Source organism: Rosa chinensis, chromosome 2 (genome assembly GCF_002994745.2).
Source record: "Rosa chinensis cultivar Old Blush chromosome 2, RchiOBHm-V2, whole genome shotgun sequence".
In the NCBI taxonomy this organism is placed as follows: domain Eukaryota; kingdom Viridiplantae; phylum Streptophyta; class Magnoliopsida; order Rosales; family Rosaceae; genus Rosa; species Rosa chinensis.
The window spans coordinates 82,672,415-82,680,893 of record NC_037089.1 but is presented as its reverse complement, the minus strand read 5'-3'; positions in this window follow the sequence as shown (position 1 = coordinate 82,680,893).

Here is an 8,479-nt window from a genome sequence, read left to right as displayed (position 1 = left end):
TTTAATGAACTGTCTTGAATTTTTTAGTTCATGTTTCTCATATCTGGATTTTGGCAAATCGATCAGGATCAATAGTCAAAATTTAGATTAGTGTTATATACTGAGCCAAATTTGTGCTGTGTTTGATTGTTCAGTAATGGTGGAGAATAGAACAATTAATTCAGGTAGCCTTCAACAAATTTGTATAGAATCTGTTTTCTTTTCACATTAATAAGGATTGAGCAGTATGTGTGTTTTGAAACAATTCTAAAACTCCATGCAACATTAATCCCCGTGCGATGCACTAAGCCATTGTTTAGAACTTTCATGGAGCCGTAGTGTGTAAAAGAAAGCAGCTAATAATCGCATGCGCGAGCGCGGCACTTTCGCACGCGCAAGGCGCGTGCAGAAAGGCTAGTCTCTATAAATATAGTACTCACACCAGCACCGTACAAATATAGTACTAACACAACTACACAAGTACTGACAGCTTTCATATGAAGCCTTCATGCACCAAAATTATTCCATAAACCTCTTCCTCTCCAAACCTCCTTATCGATCTTTTCCAGTTTTTTCCCAATTTGGTTGTTCTTTTGGCTTAGAGTTCTTTTTTTGTTCTAAGATTTATTTGTACAAGGCTCGTGCCATATCTCTTTATTTCGCAATAGATCTATTATCCCCTGAATTACTAAATCAAAAGTCCAATTCAGTTTCCAGTCTCACCATCTAGGAAGCAATTTTGTCCAAGCTAGAAATTTGTCTTTCTAGACAAAAAATGGCTGATGCTATTTCAGCCGCATTGCTGTTAGTTGAGACGGCGATAATCTGCACCGACCAATTGCACAGTCGTACGAGTAGTGTCCGTAAGGATCTTGAAAGGGCCCTGAATTGTTTGGCGAGGTTGCAATCACACAAATCCCCAAGCTAGGGAGAAACAGGTCCAAGATCTGGCTTATAATATTGAGGATGCTATTAACGAGTACCTGCTTCAGGTTTCACAGCATTCCCATACCAATCGGTTCTCTAAGCTGGCGCACAACGTTAGTCATTTCATCCCCGACTGGATAGCAAGCAGTAAGTTATCCTCCAGCAAAGGTGTAGCTACACACTGGCTCCCATGGGCTACAGTTCATCCCAAATTTTGAAAAAACGTTAATTTGTAGCTTAATTTTAGTTAAGAAAATTAAATATTAAAAATAGCCAACTCCAAATTTCTAAACTTAGCCCATATATATATATATATTGTTCATATACAAGTTTGCTAGAAATATTTTATTGTATTTTTGTTTTCTATTCTGCTTTAAGAGGCATAATCGCATCAAAAACTTGTTTTTTTTTTTTAGGTAAATTAGGTCAGAAAAAGAGTTAGTTGAGAATTATGATACAGATTTAATAATTAAATATTTTCGATTATATTCAAGAGCACATGATAAAATATGAATAGATATGTTTAAGAAGTTTGTTATTGAAATTCTATCAAATGTTTTAATGTTGATTTTTATTTTATCAATTAGGTATTTGATTATTTGATATGTATTTAATATATGGGGTAATTAAGGCTATGGTATGTTAACATTTCTCATGCATTAACCTTTCATCAAAACACTAGGTCTGGAGGTTTCGGTTTTGTGACTAGAGATTCAGGTGGTGCCATGTTAGCTGGAGGTGTAGGTCCTCTACGGGGACTGATATCATCAAAACATGTCGAAGTTTTGGCGTGTCGGAATGCAACTAACTTTGCAATTGATCATGGCTTCGTTCCAGCCCTTTTGGAGACTGACGCACAAGAGGTGCAGCGCCAACTAGCTGCCCAAGCTAGCCATAATGCCTCAGCCTTGGGACAACTTTATGAGGATCTGAGTCTATTCATAGATGTAATACCCCCTTTTATAATTAAGATTCTTTTTTTTCTTTCTTTCTTCTTTCTCTTTCCCTTCTGTCCGTTTTCTACATTTTTCTTTGTTGTTGTTGGTTGTGTCGGCCAAGTAAAGCAAAGGCCACTAGGCCAACAGGAGAATTCCTTTTCTTAAAGGGAAGATTCTCTTGGTCTCCATCATATCTCTCTCTCCTTTGTCTCTGCCATCACAGGGAAGTCCCATCTCTGATCACCCTGAGACTGCACACCAGCATCAATCTCTTCGTTTTCCTCTTCACTTTCTTCATCGCCATCCCTTTCTTTGTTTTCGTAAAGCTGAGGAAAACAGAGCACAAGCAACAGACCCAGAATGACCTGTTTGAACTAAAGCGGTTTCTGTCCGAGACATTGGCCGAGTGGTCTCTTCTTCGAGTGGAGTAGTAGTGGGTGCCGAGTGGGCTCTTCTTCGAGTGGAGTAGTAGTGGGTTCTTCTTCGAAGAATGAACAAGTGGGTGCTTTGAATGATGAGGGGGGGGGGGTCTCTGAGTATTATTGGTGAGGGAGAAAGTGGGCAGCAAGAGAAACAAGAAGAAGAGAGAGTTGTGGCTAGTGTAGAGAATGCTGCTGAGGTGTCTGAGCGTGGGAAAGAGGAGGATGATGCTGTGACAAGATTGGAAGAGCTGCAGCGCTGTGTCGAAGAGTCGAAGTTGTCAGAAGAGCAGCTGAGGATCAATGATCAGGCTCAGGAGGATGAGTTGCTTGCTATGGAGTCCATTTTTGGAGACAACGTTACCATCCTTGAAAGCCAACGAGGCCTTCGATCTTTTCAGATTCATATACACATTGAAGCTCCTGGTTGCTGTGCTCTTCGTCAGTAACATTGCTCCTGCAAATTGTACCACTGAAGGTAAAAATCGAAGTTATGTGCTTTGGTACTTTTTGACTGTTTGGATGAGTTAATAACCTAGTGTTATAACCTTGAATTGGAGACTTGGTTGATTGAATGTTAACTATGCTTATTGTGAATCTGTGGTTGTGAGAATACAACATGGGATTGGAAATGGTGGTTTGAGATTGTTTTTGGTTCTGTGAGTAAATGTTTTGGTTAAGGTTTGCTAAGACATTTTGTTATGTTAATGGTCGTGAAGAGAATGATTGTGGGTGTGCAGAAAGGTTGGAAGGTGTCGGGTGCCCATAGTAAATTCGATAGAATTACTATGTGATGCGACATAGAAAGAAATTGATAAATGAGAATGGACCGTTAATGAAAATGATCGAGTTATGTTGTGAACAAGGTTAAGGAAAAATTGATAATGAAAATAATTGATTTTATTTAGTCAATTATTCATGAAATAAGGTTAAAGATTAGAGTACTCTAGTGTTGCCATATCCCAAAGTTATCGTAAGAATGTGATCATTTGGGAATGGTAATTACTATTTATTTGCTATCACTGATTTGGTCAAATTATTAAATTTATGGAGTTTTAGTTGTAATTAGAACAATTTCAATTTTATATTTGAAGGTGTTTATCGGATATTGGTTTTGACGAAATTGACAAGTAAAGAAGGGTTGAATTTGATGTGGGAGGAAATTGTTAGTAAGGGCGATTTAGTAAGATCTGACCGTTGGATCATTGTATAAATTTGATCTGACCGTTGGATCATTGTATAAATTTGATCTGACCGTTAGATCATCGTATAAATCCGATCTGACCGTTGGATCATGGTATAAATTCGATTAGACCGTCAGATCGTCAGTTATTTTATTTTATGAGTTGTTGGCTAAATTCAAGTCACTTATGATTAGGTGTTTGACGGTTTGATTTGGCGGACGAATTGTGATTCTTATTCGAGTTATAAGAAGACGCAGTGGGATTAGAGGTGAGTAAACCGCACATGGTTCATTTACGAACCGGAGTTCTAAATATTTATATTTAATGCTATAATATTTATAACTGTTAATACATGTGCAAATGACTTTATACATATTTTATTATTGATAAAATATATGTGTTATTGAGTGGTGTGAGGCGTATTACTCTGAAAGAAAATTTTAGATTGGTATTTGTATTTGTATTTATTCATGTTTCGGATTTGAATTTCTTATTCAAAATTCGGGGCGTGACAATGGATTCTCAAATTTTTTTGAAAGTTAGCTATGTTAGAGCAACTCCAACAGATTCCCTATATTTTGATTTTTCTCTACTTTAGGGAAAAATGAGCCTCTTTTGCTCCAACTGATTCCTTATAACTATCTCTATTTTAGGGAAAGTGAGGAGAAAGAAAACCAAATTCCCTATATTTACAGCAAACTCCATAATTTTAAAGAAGAATATGGAGATTTTATAGATTACTGTAAACTAGGGAATCTGTTGGAGTTGGAGAAGGAAAATAGGCTAAAGGTTTGACTTTTGCTTCTCTATAATACAAAAATTATAGAGAAGCTGTTGGAGTTGCTCTAAGTAGAAAGGCAAATGCAGTTGCTCACATGTTAGTTGCACATGGTAGTACTATATATTGTGGAGGATTGCTTTTATGTTTCAGTCCCTAGTAGTTTTCTAGCAGCTGCAATGAACTCCCAGTTGTGTAATGTGTGTTTATCAATAAAGGGCTTACATCTTTCTATCAAATATATATATATATATATATATATATATATATTAACTATTTTTACCACTATGAGAACTCATTTTACCACTTTAAGGACTGATTTTACCACTTGAGAATTCATGTGGTAACTAAGAAAATTTACCACTTTAATATTATTATTTTGAAGACTCATTTTACTACTTTAAGGTAATTATATGCATGTCATACATAATTAACACATTGTAGAATTTCCATAATATATGATGAGGTTTAATTTAAGAAAGGAATAAAACATGTTACTTGAAAAAGTTAAAAAAAAAAAAAAGTTTAAAGCATTAGTAAACTTTTATCAAATTTTTTTTTTTAGCCCACTCCATTTTAAAATCCTAGCTCCGCCATTGTCCTCCAGCATTGATGAACTGGAACGAGACCTGAAATTGGTTACGTTACTAGATTCAGTACATTCAAATGGTCCCCAAGAAGGCCGCCTAAGCTCCAGCACAGGACCTCAGGGGGAACTTTGACCCACAGCTTTCTTGAAGACCATGAAATAGTGGGCTATGATGAAGAGAAAACACGACTTTTCCAACACTTGGGAAAAAGAAATCCAGAGCTTTTGACAATTGTGATTGTAGGTCCTGGAGGCTCAGGCAAAACTACACTCGTAAAGAATGTTTACCAAAGCGAAAGGGTCAGCAGCTTGTTTCATTTTCAAGCTTGGATTGATGTGCCACCCGATCTTGACCAACTCCTGCCGAAGTTGTTAAGAAGATTTAAGCCCCAAAAGCAGGAAGTAGATCCTCATGAAGATATCAGTGACCTTCAAGCGAAACAGAGAAAAATTTTGGAGAATAAGAAGTTTTTGGTTGTCCTGGATAATGTTTGGAGCCACGAAGCTTTCGAATCCATTGTAAATGCACTACCAAAAACGGAGGGTAGTAAACTAATCGTAATTACTCGGAACATTGATGTAGCTCCGGTTTCCTCCAAGTATATTCATGATTTGTGTGCTTGGTTATCATCGAAGAAAGCCAACCAGCTATTCTGCAAGAAGGCCTTTCCTGATGTTGTACGAAATATTTGTCCAACCCATCTGGAGGACTGGGCTGAACAGATTGTAACGAGGTGTGAAGGTATGCCCTGGGCAATTTCACAAATCGGCACTTTGCTAGCAAGGACGCCGAGAGTAGCAGTTGAGTGTGTTAGCATGACGGAAACATAGAAACCACAAAACATGGAAAAGTAAAAGCAACCTGTTTTGTGGATCTTTGTCTATTACCTCCACTGTTAGATTAGAATGCACCATGTATATAATTACCTCTTCTGAGTAAGAGCAAGTATGTAGAAATGAACTCAATCTTAATCTGTTAAATATCAATACAGATTATTCTCTCAATCTTGTTACCTTTGACTTGGTATCAGAGCAAAGATCCGAAAGAACTTTGTCTCCTTAATTCTTTGTTTGAAACCAGACTGATCCTCGTCTCCTCCGAGACCGATCTTCATCTTGTCATAGATCGGACCAGATATTCTCCTGCAATCATTCATCACCCAAGTCCAGCAGTCTTCAATTGATCAATTGATTCTGGCTGCTTCTGACCTCCTGCAAGTCACCTGCAAGAGCAGGTTCAGTTCATCCTTTTCGGCGTCATCTTCAGATCGTCTTCGTCTTCCTCCAGTTCACCTCAGACCACTCCAGATCACCGGCCGGCGATCACAGTGAACCCGGACCTGCCCTCGCTGTCGAATCAACCGCGGACCTGCCCTTCGACTACCCAGATAACCGGCTTCCTCGACGCAGACACCGCCGGACTTCCATCCATCGAAACCTGACCCTAGACCTTCCTCCGGTGCTAAAGATCAGCTCTGCCCAGACCGCCGTCGCTCCTTGTCGTCAACCGGATTCTTCAGTTCGTAGCCCAGACGATCTTCAGTTCATCACTCCCCAGACCGGCTCCGTCTCCCTTCCAGATCGGCTTCATCCCCATCCAGATCGGATTCATCTTCAGTTCAAGATCGCCGGCGCTCATCTTCGATCGGCTTCATCTTCAGGGATCGCCGTCACTCTTCTCAGCCCAATCTGGTTTGGAGATCAGTCCAGTTGCAGTCCAATTCGTCAGTCCAATTCGTCCAGTTCGATCAGTCCAATTCGTTGCAGCCCAGCCAACATCGTTCCAACGTCGTCCAGATTGTTGGCGTCCTCCGTCCATACCTGTTGCTCTATCAGACCGGGACTTCGCAGTTTGAGCAATTAAAGCAAATCTAACAAACCTCCTATTTGTCTTATTAAAGCAAAGCCAACAGACTGAGCAATTAAAGCAAACCTTTTGTTTGTCTTATCTCCGCTGCCTACTTTGAGACCTCAACCCGTCCTAAAACTTATTTCAATGGGAGAAATGAAAGAAGATCAGAGTTCCAATTCTAAGATCAGTGAGGTTCACAAGGTTGAAGTTTTTGTTAAAAGCTCAGAAGGTGGATCTTTTGGGGGTACCAAACTCACCGGTACCAATTTCCGAACATGGAAGAAAATTATGTCTGTTTATCTCCGTGGGATGCACAAGATGGGGCATGTGACTGGAACAACTAAAGCTCCTAGTGAGGAGGATGTGGATAGCTATACTAAGTGGGAGGATGATGATGGATCTGTGATGGCGATCTTATTCAAAGCTATGACTGAAGATGTGCTACAGTTGGTAGAAAGGTGTGAGACTACGGAAGCAATATGGAAAACATTAGGGGATCTGTATACAAATGAGTCTGATTTTATACAGGTTCATGAATTGATGTGCAAAGTTGCTAGTATACAACAGAATCGGCAACCAGTAGCTGTGTATTTCACCAAGCTAAAGAATGTATGGGCTGAAATTGATCAAAAGCGTCCTTGCAAGATCAAGAATCAGGAAGATCTTGTGTGGTACCAGAAGGAAAAAGAACTTGAAAGAGTTCATGTATTCTTGAGAGGGCTTGATGATAAGCATAGCAATGCCAAAGGAGAATTGCTCAGAATGACAGACCCTCCTAGCCTAAACACAGCTTTTACATACATCTGCAAGGATGAATCTCAACAGGACAATATCAAACATGCACGGGTTGAAGTGTTAGCCTAGCCATTCAAGAAAAATCACCAGCACCATTTCTCCAACAGCAAAGATCAGTCCCACTTTATCAGCAAGGACATCCACCAGGCTTTCCTAATTGCTCTCGTCCACAATGCGCTTATTGCAATGATGTTGGGCATGTTCGAGAGACTTGCTGGAAACTGAACCTGCACCTCAAACCTAAAAAGCAAGGTTATCATCCTAAGGCAAAAGCAGCTGCTGTTCAATTGGTTCAAGAACCAGATTTCTATGGAGTGGCTGGACATGATCATCATATAGCAAGTGGGGCTACTCCTACAACCTCTATAGCTGGTCGGGGTAAGATTGGTATGGCTTTAAAGGTCTCTAACTTTGTTGGTTCTGATATATGGATTATTGATTCTGGTGCCTCCGATCATATGACTTATGATAAATCATATTTTACTGAATTGTCTTCCCCTTCCGTGTCCTATGTCACCAATGCCAATGGTGAGGCTTTTCCTGTGTTAGGGTCAGAGAGAGTGCGTATTACTCCCACTTTAGAACTTCATAATGTGTTATACGTGCCTGACTTGTCTCATCACCTGATATCTGTTCCACAGTTGAATACTGAGTCTAAATGCTCTGTAACCTTTTATCCTATGTATGTGATTTTTCAGGAGCTTCTCACCAGGGAGTTAATCAGTCGGGGGTATCTGAGGGGTAGGTTGTTCCATCTGGATCAGACATACGCAGGGGAGAAACCAGGAGCACAGTCCCACGCTGCTTTGACTTCGAATTCTGATAAGCTAAGTGAAATTTGGTTGTGGCATCGCCGTTTAGGGCATCCATCTTTTAGTCTTATGAGAAAAACCATGCCTACTCTGTTTATTGGTGTGGATGAGTCTGTTTTACATTGTGAAACATGTGTTTTGGCCAAGAGTCATCGTGCAACTTATTCTCCTAGTATTTCTAATAAAAGTGTTATTCCTTTTGAGTT